General features: G+C 39.1%; 1 protein-coding gene across 11 annotated transcripts in view; it reads right to left on the bottom strand.

Moving 5' to 3' along the window:
- Nucleotides 1-19392, bottom strand: part of FXR1 (FMR1 autosomal homolog 1) — an 819632-nt gene that overhangs the window by 129761 nt on the left and 670479 nt on the right. For 5 of the 11 annotated variants that reach the window (XM_078350221.1, XM_078350220.1, XM_078350224.1 and 2 more), the window contains 2 exons: nt 14813-14885; nt 4455-4523 (listed from right to left, as the gene is read on the bottom strand). The exons of 2 other annotated variants lie outside the window; for them this stretch is intronic. The gene's annotated coding sequence lies outside the window, so the exon portion shown is untranslated. Of the gene's footprint in view, nt 1-4454; nt 4528-14812; nt 14886-19392 lie in introns of all 11 variants that reach the window. 4 more of the 11 variants (XM_078350223.1, XM_078350226.1, XM_078350227.1 and 1 more) reach the window with 2 other exon arrangements.

Genomic DNA, 19392 nt, shown 5'->3' with positions numbered 1-19392 from the left:
AATTGCTGATACATACATAGCTTTCAAGAAAATATTATTTCTATCTCTATTCAAAGACCAGACCACTGAACTGGTGGGCTTTTTCCCCCTTTCCCTCTTCTCTCATTTCAGAATGAGGAAAAACAACAACGACATAAAACAGCCAAATAAGCTATGGGTGTCAGAAACAGCTAATATTGCTTGTGCTCCCTGTATTCATTTATTCCTTTCTTTCTCCTCCCTCCGTCCCTCCCTCCCTTCCTTCTTCTCTCCTTCCCTCCCTCCCTCCCTCTCTCCCTCCCACCTTCCTTCCTTCTCTCATTTTTTCTTTCCTCCCTCCCGTGCTTCCCTTTCTTTCTTCCCTTCCTCTGACTTTCACATTAAAGCACTTTGTAGTGACTTCTTTCCCAGGCTCTAAGCTCTGTAAAGTCAGGGGTTCTGGCTGATTTACTCGTTCCTGTATTCCCAGCACTTAGTCCTATGCCTAAATATTTGTTGAGTGATTGAATTAATGGGATTTACTACCCGTAAGATAAAGTTAAAGATCTGTAAACACAGAACCAGTTAACATAAATAGTACAAACATTACTTTATAGATCTTTTTTATCTGCAAAGGTTTGATTAGAGGAGAATTTCCTAAAATGTGTTAAAAATATTAGCTCTGAAGAATAAAAATAGACTTTTTGACAAAATAGGTTGGGGGAACCTATGGAAAATAGTTGGGTCCTCTACATTATAGAGGGTTCAAAGAGATCTTTACTATTTCCCAGAGTTTTCAAGTACAGATTTTCACTGTGAATTTCTTAGAAACAGACATAAATTATTTGACCATGTTATCTTTTTACCTGGCATAGCTGATGGAAATGGTATTCCATAAAACATGTTTTGAACAACTAGCATCTTAATTTAGTTTTTCAAAAAAATTTTCTTTCTTTTGGATTTAAATACTAATTGTTTTTCTACAGTAAAAATTACCACTAAGTTAACAGTACTGAACTGCGCAGTTAAAAATGGGGAAAGTGGTCAATTTCATTTCATTTTTATTTTACCACAATTAAAATACTATTTAAAAACCTCTAAAATATTAATTTACTGAGAAGTAACAGGAATCAATCTTTTCCCTAACGACTGCAACAATCCAGCCAGAATTAATGATATTGCCAATAAAGGATTTCTTTTTGATCTATAATGTCAAAAAATTCCATTTACCACCCAGATACTATATCTTCAGGAAGCATCCTGATTTTGAACATATGGCTGTGACTCTCTTGGCGTGAGCGTGTAGCCATATATCTTAGGATGCCTGCACATACAGACCTATGACTGCGTTTGGTTAGGAGAGAAAGCCTGGAACCAGGAGACAAGAAACTGGGTAACAAAATTGACATTGTCACTCTCTCAGTGTACAACCTTGGGTGAACCCTGTTTTCCTTTTCTAGAAGAGCCTCAGTCAGTAATTTTTCACCTCTTCCCTCCAGCATGGGATTTTCATGAGTAAATCCTAATGGAACTCTAATATACACAGCAGACAATAGCAGAGGTACTCTGGTCTCAAGGGGGCAGGCGGCTGCTTGGCTCTTTCCAAGTCTTACACCTGCTTCTAGGAGTTAAGACTGAAATAGAGAAGAATGTTTGTGTTTGTTATAAAGCTTGTGACCCACACAGTATTCAGCTGTTAAAGAATATAGAACACTGCTACACTACATGTGGTGAGCACCTTTTGAATTTCAACACATACTTTAGATTAAAAAATAAGAAAAATATTAACAGAATGTACCCTTCCCCCTGTCACTTTATGTATACATTTTAACATAAAAGCTTGATGGCAGGTTAAAATTGAATGCAAATATTATTCCTGAAAAGTTGCCCATTTATATAGTTTTCTTAGGCTCTCTTAGTTTATAATGGGAAGGTTTTGCTAATAACAAAAAGTGTTAATTACATAAATATGCGTGTTCTTTTTAAAGCCTTACACTATATTATGGGTAACACACAATAGAAATAAACAGAAAACTGCTTCTGGAACAGCCTTTAACATCAGGACATGTTTACTGGGAAAATGCGCTGCTCATGACAGGGTTACCAAAGCAATATTAACCTTCTTGAAATGTAATACCAAAGTCAGACGTAAAAATCGGTACCAGACATGGTAATGTCACTACTTTGCTAGGATTGTATATAGAACAAAGCAGATATTTAAAGCTACATTAAGGTATGGATAAATAAAGAATGCTTTAGAAGACGTAAAACACACAGACATCACAACCAAAATCATGATACAGATTGTCCTAAAGACAGCATTCTTGGAGATGAAAACTTTGTGCTTTCTTTTTATTTATTTTTTTCTTTTGGGCACTGCTGCTTTTGCGATTTTGTGCAGGCTATTAAACGTTAAACTTGTCCTTAAAGCAAATTAAAAAAAAAAAAAGACAGCCATATCTATCTTTTGGGGTAGGCATTTGTTATATTGACAAGTTATCAAACACTTTCACTATATCTGATAAGACTAATGAGTCATTGTAATCTATAATCAAAAACAATGTTTGCTTCTGCGGAAAATAATGATTGACCCCAAACTAGATTTTATAATAAGCAAAGAATTCAAAGTAGCGGTTTAAAACGTATGATGAAAACACTATAAAATTGCAATTACCATCAAATGCAAGTTAGATTTACAAAATAATTTTTCAACAAATTAATTTTGTTGCTATTGTATTATTGTAAGACCCATTACTTGCCTAGTCCTGTAGTATTGATGTTTAAAATGAATTCATGTTTTAAAATAACCCTAAAATATTTCAATAAAATCTCTTAGGGAGTTTTTCTTATTCTAGAGAATGTTAGCTTGAGGCCTCTTTAAAAAATAAAGGTCAGAAGTCAGAAAGGATAATAGCTGATGGTTTTGATAATGCTAATTATATATTACTGAGAATAAAGGTAGAAAGGGAAATACGAATACTAAAGAAAGATAAACATCCCAATGCTGGATTTTAAAAAAATAATGAAAAACCCTTAAAATGTCTTTGTACGTCACTGTCATAATTCAAAGACATAATGAAGCCTGAATTAAAAATGTCAGTTTCTGTGAGTGTTGATAACTTGGTTCTTTGTTGGGCAAGTCAAAATGTGTCTGTTTGATAGGCAAAAATGACAGACTAAAAATGGGAGAAGAATCTAAAAAAAGAAACACACACACACACACACACACACACACACACACACGACTTTTAAAAAAGGCCCATAATGTACTTGAAGGAGAAGACCTGTAGGGTAGGAGGCAATATCTTTAGGAAGTCATCAAGCAGCACTAAAAGGCAATGTCCATGGCCAATCAAAACAGTTTCTCTGACTGCTGGGGTTCTTGCATCTCTGTCTTTACACTAGACTGGAAACCCTTTGTACTAATTACCAGACTGTACCAGATTTTCTGGTTCAGTTCAATCTCATAATTGACTGACAGTGATGGGCAAGGAGGGGGAAAAATTCAGGCTCACCACTGCAAGCAGAGGGTCAGAAATGGTTTCACAGAGAGCTAGTCACAGCCTGGCACTGAAAACAGGGTTAAGCAAGCATCATCAGCAAGTTCTTGTAATTCCCAGGTTAGAAAGGAAGTTAGGAGGAAAAAACAACAATCCGTGGCCGCTCTCCTCTTACAGATCAATCCTTAGCATGCAACCATTGCACATAAAATAAGTGGGGAATAGCCCTAAGTGTAAATTGTAATTTTAGGTGTCACAAAATTTTAGATGATTGTTATTTTGCTATTGGGAAGTAGATAAAGGTTTGTCTCCCAAACTCAAATACGTCGTCTTTCTTAAATTAAGTAGGCTTTTGTTCTGTTTACAGTAAGGAAGAAAAACAATGCTGCTATTTCATTCCTAGGGCTCAAAATAATTAAAGTGCAAGGCATATTTAGCCTATGATGTGTTACATAATCAAAGTTAAGCATTTGAAAGCACTTAACATCAAAATTCTCACATCTTTTACTTGTTTGTAATTCACTGATTTGGATTTACTGTTTATCCGTGGTTAGTAAAATTGTTACCCATAAATCCATACTTTTTAAAATACAAGATTGAATAATAATTTACATGAACTTAGAGTCAACGCATTGAAAAATAGAACACATTGAGCACTGTATTAAGGACTCATTCGGCTGACGACCATTTGCTATTTACTTAGAACTGTTCTTTACCCACTTTTCTTCTAACCAAAAGAGCAACCATAGCTTTAGCTACACCAAACATTAAAAACGCAGATGTCAGAATCAGGGTCAAAATGAGAAGTCAGGCCATTTGGTAGGCAAGTGAGAATTATGTACTATCATGTTGAGGTCAATTGACTTGAAATTTAATCACAGTTTAAGCCCCTTTTCTTTCCAGGCTAAAGAGTAAGCAACACCTGTGCCAGCAGCAGCTCACATTGCAGTTGACATAGCAGCCAGTTCAATTTTTAGTTACAAGTCAATTACTTACTGGAATAGAAAGAGAACATTTCATTCATTCCATGGATGGCCACTTTTCCGAAGAAACCTGCCAGGCTTTCTTTCTCCAAAAGAAGAAAAGAGAAAAAAAAGTGAAAGTTAAAAATAAGTGCTGTACTGCAAAGTTTTAGAGCTAGGCCAGTACACTACAGCAGAGAAGTTGTGCGAATAGCTTACCTTCCAAATACTGAACAGAGCTGTCTTGTAAGTGAGGCCTATCCCAGCTGGTAAGTCCTGGGAGTTTCCTTATCAGAATTAGGTAAAATTATAATAGGTGATCTACACCTGAGAAGAGGGACCAGCTGACTGTGTTAAAGGAGAGAGCAAATGAGTAAAATGTCTTCCCCCAGCTACAGTCAGCCCTGGTGCAAGGGGAGTTTCAAATGCACTGGCTATAGACTTTTGTCCAAAGCTGTGGTTCTTTTTTTTCTTTTCTTTTTTTCTTCTTTCTTTCTTTTCTTTTCTTTCTTTCTTTCTTTTTTTTTTTTTTAGGGAAGCTAGATTAGTTCATACAAAACTCAACAATACAGCACTGAAACCCATTGTTGATATTCAACATTTTTCACATAGCGGAACAGAATAGACAATACGGTATCTAGGAAACCATGGGCTGGATTACAAACTGATGATATCTCATCCTTCTGGGGGCCTGTAATCCTTTTTATTACCTACCACAGTAAAAAAAAAAAAAAAAAAAAAATCACTGTGTGTGGGGAACTCTCTCAGAATAAATCAATAACATTGCCATTCATAGGAAAATAGGATAAATTAAAAGGAAATCTTGCTTACATCACTAAGTCCCAAAGTGCTATTTGCCTTTTATGCAAGTTAATGATTTTTTAAATTGTTCTTATCTTAACCTTTATATGAACTTTCATAGTTCTGAAAAAATTAAATTATCTGTAAATATTTGCTTAAAGACAATGCTCACAATTAACTTGGGTGTTCTATTCCTCATAATAAATACTTGGAAAGTCATTTATCTCAAAGTGCCTGAGGTTAGAACCTAAGGCATGAGTACAAAGTAATTTTCATTAATTTGTTTTAAATACATGTGTTGGGTTATTAGTAAACTATATTTATTCCTCCATTAAGATCACACTGAAATTCAAGATTTTCTGGGCTTATTTACTTGCTCTAGTTAAATAATTAATTTTTACTTTTAAACTTTTCATTGTCTTTTAAATTTTTCATTTAAAAAATGCATTTCCTGATTGTGCATACTGCAAAGCCATTCTTTACAAGGAAGTTATGCCTATTAACCTTCTTGAAAATCTGGTCCAATCCCTTTTTAAAACGCAATCCAGTTCCCATACTTTTCTTATGCCCCCAACTGGTCTAGGTAGCCACAGAAGTGATTGTTCCTACCAGTTTCTTTTCATCACTTCTGCAATTGACCAATTGACAACTGATTGATGGTTATCTTTTCACTTCAACAATGAAAGAAATTACCATCACTATAGCTATGTACAGTAAATGCCTCCATAGTAAACTGCATGATTCTAAAATTCTCCTTAGCTCACTTAGTAAAACATCAACACAAAAAAGTTTCTTTTTTGGCCTCCTTTCCTGTACCAGAGATTTGGCCTTTCCTGTCAGCTACAAAAAAAGAACTTGACAGCTTCTTTAAAAAGAGGAGTATAAAGGAACTTGAATAAAGGATGGCACTGGGCCTGTCTCAAGCAAGTGGCCATTCTTTACACTTGGAAAAAATCAGGCATGTGGGCACAGATAAGCCCTATAAGAATACTCTGAGGACTATTCCTGGTGACCTTGAGATTCTCCTTCCTGCCTTAACCATTCCTGAACATTAGAGAAACAACATAGATTCTAAACACGGAGTTTCAACTTATTTCGACTAGGTGTTTTTTTATTTTAATTGAAAGTGAAACACCCTTAAATTTTTTAGCTTCCTTTTTTCTTTAGCACTGGGAGGACTCCCTTGCTCTAACAGTGCTCAGAAAAATGCTATTATGTCAGTGCCATATTCATTCATTACATGTTGATGGACAAGAGCTCTAAATTCTACCTCCACATCTAAATTTACTGTAAATGTAAATTTACTGTAAATGAAAGCCTTGAATCTTGTCAGGGAGAGGGATTCAAATATCCTTTTGCTATCCCTGTGCAATTAAAATCATGTTTTCTAAGGGAAGTAAAGATACTGCTATAAAAGATTGGGCTGATTTACTGTCTTATTCCCCCACCCCCACTTTAAGATCACATTTTTAAAGTGGAAAAAAACTACACACACCAGAGTAGTTGAGAAGCATGATTTTTCACTATTTCCCTTGATGTTTCAGGTTCATCAAATTTGTTCTACTGCATATTTTTTTTAATGGTTCTCCTAAAAACCATTTTCTAAAAATTAAAAAAAATGAACTATAGTTTTCTTGTGTAGAATTATTTGGCACAGTTAAACTTTTCCCACTCCATCAATATTATTAGGAAAAAATAATTTTTATTCACTAGCTATTCCATCTAAGATGGGTTAGTTTTTTTCTATTTCTGGCCTCAGTTATCTAACCAAATAATAACCAACTTTATGGTTTTTTACATGGTAGACGCTATAGAATGAATGAGAAATACGGGTGAGATTCTGCCCAGCAGAAGAAGGTAATTTATTTTTGGAAACAAGATATAAGTGTGGGAAATAAATGCTGAATGAAGGTGTACAGGTTATGTCGATACATACACATGAAACGTTATGTATTTTCAAATACTTGGCATCAAGATGACACTAAATTTTGTTCACGTAAAAATGATTCATAATCTTTCACATTATCTTTGCTATATTTGTCAGTGATATTATTCTTCAGACATCCCAGGTGACATTTATAAAATATCATATTTATATCTATAGTTAATCTCTAAACGCATACTCCTCTGGACCTACCACAGGTCATAGCTGCATTAGTAACACTGATTCAAGATGCTTTAGTCTCGATCTTTTAGCCTCGACATTTAGCCTCAATCTTTATCTTTTTTTATTTTTTCAAAAAATAATTTCTTTCCAAATTCATATTGAAATCCTATCTTTTTTCTTCTTCTTCAATTTTTTTTTTTTTTGCTTATTTCATGAAGTCTAAACTTCCCTGCTCAGTTCCCAGGGCTTGGCAAAATACAGTTTCATGGTAGAACCTCTCTAACATTACTATTTATTAATAATATTTCTTACTATTACATACATGCCTAGATGCACGCCATGACATTTCATCTTCTGTCTTCATCCTAGGTATTCAAGGTCCAACTGCGCCATACTACACTTAGGAATCTTGTCCTGCAGTGGCACCCATGCAGGTCTCTCTATTCCTACATGTTTTTTACACATTATTATTATTAGTATTGGATACAAGGTTTTGCTCTGTCACCCAGGCTGCAGTGCCGTGGTATGCTCATAACTCACTGTAACCTCAGACTCCTGTGTCAAGTGATCACCCTGCCTCAGCCTCCTGAATAGCAAGGACTACAAAGATGTACCACCATGCCTGGCTAATTTTATTTTTATTTATTTATTTTGGTAGAGACAGGGGTCTTGCTGTGTTTCCCAGGCTGGTCTCAAACTTCTGGCTTCAAGTGATCCTTCCATCTCTGTCTTCCAAGGTGATGGAATTATTATTGACTTTGATATACATTTGGCTCAGTTCTAATGCCACCTCTCTTATGAAGATTTCCTTATCACATGAGATAAAATAAATCTGTTCTTTCACTATACTCAAGAGTTTATTATAAGACATAATCTTGAACTGCATTTGCATATTATTTTTCCCAGGTAGAAGTTAAGCCCCATGAGGAAAGGAGCTAATTATATATATCTTTTTTATGTCCAATTATCAACATATAGATGCTCAATTAATGGTTATTTGATAAAGGCACGATCCTTGTTCCTAAGAAACTCTCATTTCAGGGAGGAGTTTCTGTTAGCTGTGAGATTAAGATGGTAGCTGAGCATCTTAAAGAAAAAGAATTGGCAGTTGGAACAACAAGCAATTCCTTTAAAAAGTAAATTGAAAGGCCGGGCGCGGTGGCTCACGCCTGTAATCCCAGCACCTTGGGAGGCCGAGGCAGGTGGATCACGAGGTCAACAGATCGAGAACATCCTGGTCAACATGGTGAAACCCCGTCTCTACTAAAAATACAAAAAATTAGCTGGGCATGGTGGTGCGTGCCTGTAATCCCAGCTACTCAGGAGGCTGAGGCAGGAGAATTGCCTGAACCCAGGAGGCGGAGGTTGCGGTGAGCCAAGATCGCGCCATTGCACTCCAGCCCGGGTAACGAGTGAAACTCCGTCTCAAAAAAAAAAAAAAAAAAGTAAATTGAGAATGTAAAGTGAGTATTTAAGTGTTTTCATAGTGAAGATTATCTATCTCAAAGCCAATCACTTGGAACATAGGCAATTGCAACTGATACACAGTTATATTTTTAGGCCAGTCCAAAGAATGCCTATTTGATCATAATTTAGCTGAGTCATGGTGACACAGCCATTTATGGAACACTAGGTAGTTTGAAGCACTGTAATAAGTATTAAAATTATTTCATTTCCTTTTTCACGATAACCTCATGAGGTGGGTATTATCATTGCCATTTTACAGATAGGAAACTTGGACTTAGAGAGGTGAACAGTTGCCCGGGCCACCTAGACATTGAATGGCAGAGCTGGGAATGGAGCTCTATGATACTGCGTATCAACTGCAATTGTCTATGTTCTAAGGCTCCCATGCCTTACATTACTCAAAACTGACCCCACTAGTAGAGATCATGTTAGTCCTTAGTTAATGACTATGAGGAATCTGTATATGAGGAATATGGGGTAAGAAAAGAAGAAGGAAGATGATTTTCTATTAGTTTCTTCAGCATACAATGAGTCTCAGGCACCATAATTAAAAATTACTCTTGGTGTACACTGATTTTTCTTCACACACATCTCATTGAGTCGGATGCCCTTCTCAATCTTCAGGCTCCCACTGTCCTGGTTTTTCTTTGGTTTTTGTTTTTCGGAAACCTCTCCGTGGGGCTCTACCTAGACTGTCAGTGTTCTTCATGCTCCCCTTCTCTGTTCATTCAAAATACCTATTACTTTAGAACATATGGTAACATAAAACCAATCTAGATAAAGTGATTCTTGTCAACATGTCAATGATGGATAGATGTTGGATTCTTCTTCTTAATAAGCAGTTTGAAACAAATGCTTATTAACCTGAGTGCATCTGCAGGGATAAACGTTTCAAGCCTTGAAGCTATGCAAAGTAAAGCAGCTATTTCTCACAGAAGCCTTAATGCACGAACAGAATGGAGTTTGAAACACAGGTGATGGTGATGTGTATGGGATGTAAGAAATTGCGTAAGCAGGCCAGGCCTCCCTGAGAATCAGCTTCCTTAGCAACTTTTAATTTGGGTGATACAGTCACAGATCCTCTGGAGACTATGTTGAAGGCTATGCACTTCCTCCCCGGTTACACACAAACTTTTTGCTTATCATTTTATGGAATTAATGGACCTTTGAGGAAACCATGGGGCAAACCCCTAACCAAAGCTATTGCTTTTCTCAGCGGGATTTCCTTTCTTCTACTTCTAAACATCTGTACCTTAACTATGATTGCATGTTAGAATTAACTGGGGATCCCATTATCAGATATTTTGATTTAATAGGGCAGTAGTGTGTCCTGAGGAACAGTAATTTTCAAAAGGCTATTCTAGTGATTCTGGTGTGCAGCTATGTTTAAAACCATCTTTTCTTTCTTTTTCTCTCTCTCTTTCTTTCTTTATTATTTTTCTCTTCCAGGAACATGTGCACTTTATTGAATGCCATTGTAGGATAAAGGGGTGATACAGGGCTCGGCTTGGGGGCAGGGCAGGGAATGGAAGGGGGAGGGAGTACGTGGAAAACAGGTCATGGGCAGAGCCCCTGGCCTTGATGATTCCTCTGGATCTATTGATATGCTTGCGGAATCAGTGTTGGGATGATGATAAGCAGAATGGTCATGATGATGCCCCAATTCAGGGCCCAGACGTTCAGGCACTTGGCAGTGGAGGCGTAGGCCTGCGCTCCGGTCAGGTCGCCAACCATCTTCCTGTCCCTGGACTTGATGGAGTAGGTGACCACTATGAAGCCCCGGCAGCAGAGTTCATGAAGAGGGTGTTGAACAGGGACCAGACGACATGGGCACGGAGGTCTTGCTGTGGATGTGGATCATGGTGGACATTGGGGAGCAGGGTTGTGGGGTGCCCACATTGCAGCCACCTCATGCTCCTCCTTCAGCATCTCATAGTTGGGGGGACGGTCAGTGTTGGCGGGAGTGAAGGTTTGGCCAGTGTGGTTCATGGTGGCTGGGGAAGGCGAGCTGTGGCTGGGTTGCTGGGTGGTTCTCCTAAAAACCATTTTCTAAGCTAGCGATGCTCAAAGCATTGTCCCTGAAGTAGCAGCATCAGCATCACCTGGGAACTTGTTAGAAATACAAATTCTTGGACCCACCACAGACTTATCAAATCAAAAAACTCTGGGGATAGAGTCAAGCAAATCATCTTTCAACAACCCTTCTAGGTAAATTCTGGTGAAATCTTAAGTTTGAAAATCGCTGTTCTAAGCTGTTGGAGACCTTCGGAACTTCGAGTAACAAGTCAGTGGCAAAGGCCTCCTACTTTACTGCCTCTCAGGGTTGTGGTCACTTTGTGAATGAGTGGTTGTTTTAATGTAAGGATGGCATAGGAGGGTGGCAGCACAGAGGGCATTCTGTCAACAGCAGATCTAAACATGAGAGACATTGTCATAGAAAGGGCAACTTAAGCTGCCAGAGTGGATGAATTGTCTGAAAGTATGTAGCGTGTACAGTGAGAAAATACACCAAGGGAAACAACACAGGGAGTACTTATAGCTGGAGGCAAGATGGAGAAGAAACACCAGCAGGAAGGAGAGAGAAAACTGGCAGAGAGACGGGAGAAGGACCTGAATGAGGCAGTGACATAGAAACCTAAAGACAGGCTGGTCAGTCTGCAATTTAAAATGGGCCTGAAATTGATTCACTTGATCTTAGAAAGTGAAAAAGGAGCTGGGCGCGGTGGCTCATGCCTGTAATCCCAGCACTTTGGGGGCCCAAGGTGGGCAGATCACAAGGTCAGGCTTTCAAGACCAGCCTGACCAACTTGCTGAAACCCTGTCTTGCCTCCAACTACTGGGGAAGCTGAGGCAGGAGAATCACTTGAACCCACGAGGTGGAGGTTGCAGTGAGCCGAGATCACGCCACTGCACTCCAGTCTGGTTGACAGAGTGAGACTCTGTCTCAAAAAAAAAAAAGGAAAGAAAGAAAGAAAGAAAGAGAGAGAGGAAGGAAGGAAGGAAGGAAGGAAGGAAGGAAGGAAGGAAAGAAGGAAGAGAAAAAAAGAAAAAAGAAATTGAGAAAGGATTTGGCTGGAACAGGGTTCCCCAACCCCTGGGTCACAGCCCAGTACCAGTCGGCCACACAGCAGGAGGTGAGTGGTGGGCAAGCGAAGCTTCATCTGTATTTACAGCCACTCCCACTGCTCCCATCACTGCCTGAGCTCCGCCTCCTGTCAGATCAGCGGCAGCATTAGATTCTCAGAGGAGCACCAACCGTATTGTGAGCTGCACTTGTGAGGGATCTAGGTTATGCTCCTTAGGAGAATCTAATGCCTGATGATCGGTCACTGTCTCTGATCACCCCTGAGACGGGACCGTCTAGATGCAGGAAAACAAGCTCAGGGCTCCCACTGACTCTACATCATGGCATTACACTTACATTACGATGTGTAATTGTTTTGCAATAATAATAGAAATAAAGTGCACAGTAGATGTGATGCTCCTGAATCATCCCGAAACTATCCCCCACCCCCCCCCCGCCCCTGGTCTGTGGAAAAATTGTCTTCCACAATACTGGTCCCTGGTGCCACAAAGGTTGGCGAACCACTGGGCTAGAAGGTAGTCATTGATAGCTTTTAAGGAATTTAATACTGGAATACAGGTATAGCCAGATTGCAGGGATTCAGAAGAGAACAGAAAGAGACAGATGAGACTTAGTGGGTATAAACAATGTCTTTTAAGGAGTTTTCTCAGAAAGAAGAAAGGAGGGCAGTTATTGGGAGCAGCAGGCTCAGGGCAGCCACTGTAAGTTGGGAGAAGTGTATGTGTTTTAAGAAAAAAAGCAAGAAGCCTTCAGGAGATTCTATTTATTAAAGAATGTGGGAGAGGAGCTACCATGAGAACAAAGTCAGGAGCAGAGAAGAAGCGAAAGGACGCAGAGGTGCCTCAGGAACAGAAGAAGAAAGGAAAGCGAAGGGTTGGTGCAGGAGAAGGTTTGTGAAGGTAAAGAAGATGAATATGAACTAGGTTATGCGTGGCGGCATCAGACCTATTTGTGAAGTAGGAGTAAAGCTGTTTACTGAGGCATGACTATTTTTATTATTGGATAAAGGCTGACAGAAGGTAGAGGTGCATAGGGATTAACAAGAGGTGAACAACTGGAAGAAGATAAAATTGCATTTCTCTGTGGCCTGGCACTGGCTAACTCCTTCTAGTTACAAGTCTCTCTTTTGCATAGTTCTATGCACTTAACTGTCTCCTGCTTCAATTAGCTTTCCTGACTCTTTTGGTGGCTTTTTTTTTTGAGACAGAGTCTTATTCTGTGGCCAGGCTGGAGTGCAGTGGTGCAATCTTGGCTCACTGCAATTTCTGCCTCCTGGGTTCAAGTGATCCCTGCCTCCGCTTCCTGAGTCGTTGGGATTACAGGCATGCGCCACCACGCTCGGCTAATTTTTGTATTTTTAGTAGAGACGGGGTTTTACCATATTGGTCAGGCTGGTCTCGAACTCCTGACCTCATAATCTGCCCTCCTCAGCCTCCCAAAGTGTTGGGATTACAGGGGTGAGCCACTGCGCCTGGCCTGGTGGCCCTTTTTCTCCATGCTCTGTACAGTTCATGATCCGCAGGGTTTGTTTGCCATTGGGCTCTTCTCAGTGTCCACTTCTTCTTTCCTGGTCCCACTTCTGTAGCTTTATCCATTTGTTTATCAAATTCAACACAGCCCCAATCTTTCTTTTGAATTCTAGATCTGAACTTAGCTGTTTTTAGTGTCTCAGTTTCACTATGTGTAAAATCAAACTCTTCATCCATTTTGCTGTAAACCAACTCGAACGCGCGTCTCTGACTTCAGCAGGCTTGTCTGTCTCAACGGTGTCACCATAATTGCTCGGGTTTCCAAAGCAAAAAGCCATCAATGATCTCCACTTATTCATCAATCTTGATAACAATTGTCTAATTTTTAAAATCAATTTTATTTCTCAAATGTTGCATTTTTTTCCTGAGACATATATCAGTTTTTTTTTTCAACTTTTTTTTAACTTCAGGGGTACACGTGCAGGACATACATCCAAGTTCAGTTTTCCATCCTCTTCCATAATAACCTTCTTGTAAATCTCTTTGGTTCTGATCTTTCCCCTCTTTAACTAACTCATCCTCCATTTTATGAGCCCAACTGTAGGTTAATGTAAATGTTCTGAGCACTTATGAGATTGTAGGCTAGGCTAAGCCATAATATTCAATAGATCAGGTGTTAAATGCACTTTTGACTCATGGTATTTTCTTTCTTTCTGAAATGCAGATCTGTTTATGCCTCTCATGTTTCCATGTCCTTCAGCTATAGTTTTCACGGTGTTCTGAAGAACTCAGCGTTGGCTAGAGATGTTTCAAGGATCTCAAATTATATATCTGATCGAGAAAATGAACTTATATCATTGATCACAGTCTTTGACTGTATCATACTTGATAGAGATGAATATACCAGTGGAAAGAAATACAGATGTTTCTTGACTCACCATGGGGTTACACCCTGATAAACCCACTCTAAATTGAAAATATCATAAATCGGACTAGGTGTGGTGGCTCATGCCTGTAATCTCAGCATTTTGGGAGGTCAAGGCAGGCAGATCACCTGAGATCAGGAGTTTGAGACCACCCTGGCCAACATGGTGAAACCCTGTCTCTACTAAAAATAGAAAAATTAGCCAGGAGTGTTGGTAGGCACCTGTAATCCCAGCTACTCGGGAGTCCGAGGCAGAAGGAATGCTTGAACCCGGGAGATGGAGGTTGCAGGGTGCCCGTATCACACCACTGCACTCCAGCTGGGGCAACAGATTGAGACCGTCGAAAAGAGAAGAGAGAAAGGGAGAAAGAGAGAGAGAGGAAGACCCATAAGTCAAAAATGCATTTAATACCTAATGTACTGGACATTATGGCTTAGCCTAGCCCACTATCTTATAAGTGCTCAGAACATTTACATGAGCCCACAGCTGGGCAAAACCATCTGGCATCACAGGACGGGGAGAAGACTGGACGCTTACCGTTGTGATCACGTGGCAGACCGAAAGCTGTGGCTCCTGCCACTGCCCGGAGTCTTGAAAGTCTTGTACTTTCCTAGCCCAGGAAAAGATCAAAATTCAAGATTTAAAGTATGGTTTCTACTGAATGCACATGTTTTCTCACCCTTGTACAGTCAAAAATTCTAAGTTAAGTCATGGTAAGTCAGAGACTATCTGCACATCAAGTCACTAGATAAATAGACTATTAGAGAAACACAGTTGATACCATTATCTTATAACACATCCAGAGAAATGCACCCATGATGCTTAAAGAATAAGCATGAAGCCACAAAAACTTTCCAAACCAACTGGACCAGAGTCCAATATTGCCAATTCCTCTATTTTGCATATCTTTGCATGCAAAAAGAGATGTATTATAAATCAAATGTATAACATACACATAACAGGGGAAAGTGCTTGGATCAGCTTTGAGACATTAAATCAGGTGGAAAGAATGTGAAAAGCTGTATTTGTACTTTTGGCACAAAAACGATAGTAGAGAAAATAGGAGTAGTGATTTTTATAAAAGTTATTACTGATGTGTTTGATTAATCGTTTAATTTGCATAAACAAGCATTAGCCCTTAAGTAAAGTGCTGTTTTCTTTTCAAGCCAGTTTGCTTATTCTATGTAGATCAACAATTTTACTAAGACATAGTCTTTAACATTCCAGGACATTGGTCTGGGCAAAAATTTCTTGAGTGAGACCTCGGAAGCACAGACAACCAGCACAAAGATGTCCAAATGGATCACATCAACTTAAAAAGCTTTTGCACAGAAAAGGAAACAATCAACAAATTGAAGAGACAACCCACAGAACGAGAGAAACTATTTCCAAATGGCCCATCTGACGAGGGATTAATAAGCAGAATATAGAAGAAACTCAATAAGACAAAAACAGCTGGGCACGGTGGCTCATGCTTGTAATTCCAGCACTTTGGGAGGCCAAGGCAGGCGGATCACGAGGTCAAGAGATCAAGACCATCCTGGCCAACATGGTGAAACCCTGTCTCTACTAAAAACACAAAAATTAGCTGGGTGTGGTGGCGCGCGCCTGTAGTCCCAGCTACTCAGGAGGCTGAGGTAGGAGAATTGCTTGAACCCAGGAGGTGGAGGTTGCAGTGAGTCAAGATTGCGCCACTGCACTCCAGCCTGGCGCCTGGTGACAGAGCGACACTCTGTCTCAAAAGAAAAAAAAAACAATCTGATTAAAAGTGGGCAAAAGATCTGAATAAACATTTCTCAAAAGAAGACAGGCAAATGGTCAACAGGTATATGTAAAAATTCTCAACATCACTAATCACCACAGAAATGCAAATCAAACTATAATGAGATATTATCTCACCCCAGTTAAAATGGCTTTTATTCGAAAGACAGGTAATAACAAATGCTGGTGAGGATGTAGAGAAAGGGAAATGCTTGTATTCTGTTGGTAAGAATGTTAATTAGTACAACCACTATGGAGAATAGTGTAGAGGTTCTGCAAAAAACTAAAAAAAAAAAAAAAATCAGAAAGATATGAAAGCTGGCACAATTACTGTACCGCTGAGAAAGACGTCGCTAAGTGTGGATTATTGTTTATTTGAAATATTCATATCAGTACCTTGTCGGGAGACCGAAAGCAAGACTCTGTCTCAGAAAAAACCATTTGCTGGCCGTGTCCCCACAAGGTGTATGCTGGGTATATATCCACAAGGAGAAAGATCAATATATTAACATGATATTTATACTACCGTATTTATTGCAGCACTGTTCACTACGGCCAAGAGATGGAAACACTCTATCAGAGGCCAGGAAGGCAAGTGGGAGGTGGGGGTAGAGATGGTTAAAGGGTACAAAAACATTCGATTTTTATCAATAGAATAAATAAGATCTAGAATCTGGTAGCACAATAGGGTGACCACAGTTTACGATAATTTATTATATATTTAAAAATAAATAAAAGAGCAGTGTTGAAATGTTTTTAACAAAAAGAAATAATAAATACTTGAGGTGATGGATACCCAACAACCCTGATTCAGCTGCTACACATTGTGTGCCTGTTTCAAAACAGCACGTGTCCCGTAAATACACACAACCATTATGCACTCATAATGACTTTTTAAAAGGCATAGTCATTAAATAAAACATTATTTTTTAAATTTTTCATACATCTTTCCAATATTTATCAACTGCCTACTACGTGTACTAGATAATATAGTCTGTTTCAAAATTCACTTTTTGGTAAATGAAATTTGCTGGTGGCCAGGTAGGGTGGCTCACGCCTGTAATCCCAGCACTTTGGGAGGCCGAGGAGGGCGGATCACGAGGACAGAAGATTGAGACCATTCTGGCCAACATGGTGAAACCCCATCTCTACTAAAACACAACAATTAGCTGGGTGTGGTGGTGGGCGCCTGTAGTCCCAGCTATGCAGGAGGCTGAGGTAGGAGAATCACTTGAACCTGGGAGGCAGAGGTTGCAGTGAGCCGAGATTACTCCAGCCTGGGCAGCAGAAAAAGACTCCATCTCAAAAAAAAAAAAAAAAATTGCTGGCCCTCTCCCACCAAGGTATTGATATGAATATTTCAAATAGACAATAATCCACACTTAGCTACGTCTTTCTCAGTGGTACGGTAATTGTGCTCGCTTTCATCTTTCTGACAATTTTTCAACAGCTGAAAAAGCCCAGTTTTATAAAGTTTACAAAAACAGAGGAAATGCTAGAAGGGAAACAGAACACTATTGAGACTCAATGTATAAAACAGAATAAATAAGAACCTTTAAAAAGTTGAATATCTGGCCCTACTATAACTTATTAGTATCAATAATTATTACAACACATTCCTTACCTAACCCCATCTAGTTTTACTTTAAGAAGCTGTATACATCTACACGCTTAAGGTCACACCTCTGTCATGGTGTTCATGTTTTGCATGTGTGTGTGTGTGTGTGTGTGTGTGTGTGTGTGTGTGTGGGCGCGCATGCACAGTTGCGTGTGAGTGCATTTTCCAAGTAATGATTAAAACTCTGATTTCTAAAATTAGACCTAGGTTTAAATAAAAACTCTGCCACTTATTAACTGTGTAACTCCAAGATCAAACTGTGATGACTTCGTTTTCTCCTATTTGGAAGAGAATAATAATAAGAGCTTCCTTATTCAGTTGTTAGCAGCAAACATTAGATAGTGTGTGGGAAATACTTAGCCTGGCATATGAGGAACTCTGATTTTCAACTCGTGATTGTTGTTGCAGTGGTTATGACTCAGTTACTGGCTGTTGCCGTTGCTGTTAGCTAACTTTACTTTAAAAGCCAGTTTCAGCAACTGCCTTCTTCCTGGGTCTGACCATAGGAGGGATGGAATTTGGATCAGGCTTTGATGAGGACACATGACCCAAACTGCATACCTTAGCCTGCACATCAGGGGAGAGAGAAGGACTGAGGACAGAAGGCCTTGTGTGAATTTAGGCAGTGTGGTTAATCCCTTTATGCCTGCTTCATACAATGTTAATGATTTCAAATTTCTACCTGATTGTTTTCTGGGAAAAAAAAAAAAAAAAAAAGCATAGCCGATGTGAAAGCTCCTAACCCAGAGGCGAGCACTTAGTGGGACACTGGTTTCCTCGCCTGCTGTCAGTCAAACCATCTGCTTCTGTTTTTCCTTCCCTTCTTTCTGCACTTGAACACTAGTTGAGGTCCCTTCCTTAGGCTGTGGCCACAGATAATCTCCAGGCAGTGCTTCCAAGGATGGGCTGTAAAGGAATTGCTTTCCCCTCATCAAAGTAGACACTTTACTGAAAACCAACTCTGCTCCTCAGTAGAAGATAAAGAAACCAGCATTATCATGACGATGATCATCGTTTTGAAACATCTATGGAAAAGATTCTGCAGACTCCCTGAAAAAGCAACTTCTTTATACTCACCTTATTGTTTTCATTGTTTCTTTCCTTGAAGCATATTAGACAATTAAAGCAAGTTGGATTCCAGCCTTTTCAATATTTTGATTAAGATTTCATGTTCAGTAGTCAGTGGTATGTAATTTTGGAAGCATAATAACAATTTTAATTAATTTTCATAGGTTTGCTAATTAAAACAATTAAGAGGTAGAACTTACTGGAAAAATAATTGGAGGATCTCTAGTGAATGTTATCCTTGAGGCTTCACACAAGCACAAAATGGTGCAAATTTGTTTTAAAAATAGCTAGAAATCCAAAAGAAGTAATTATAACATCAAACCAAAGTTCTTTCTGCATTTATCCTTTTTAAAAATAGGAGATAACATTTTCGTTAAGCTTCTGGAAGCTGCTTCTGCCTGCCTCTGTGTTCATGGCAGTAGCAATAATTAGAAGCACCACCAGACTACTTTTTAAAATAACAGCATGATATGTAAACTTTAAACTCTGGAGATAAGTTTGACAACACAAAGTACTGAGAGGTGAGAACATGAAGAAAACAAACACTGAGAAAGCCCAAGAAAGTACAGGAAATATCGGATGTGAACTAAACTACTCTCTGCTCACAGGATGCAGCCCACGAAGTAAAAGGGTTTCCAGCTTTTTAGAAGTCACAGAACCTTTAGGGACA

Source organism: Callithrix jacchus, chromosome 15 (genome assembly GCF_049354715.1).
Source record: "Callithrix jacchus isolate 240 chromosome 15, calJac240_pri, whole genome shotgun sequence".
Lineage (NCBI taxonomy): Eukaryota > Metazoa > Chordata > Mammalia > Primates > Cebidae > Callithrix > Callithrix jacchus.
This window is presented reverse-complemented; position numbering and strand designations above follow the sequence as displayed.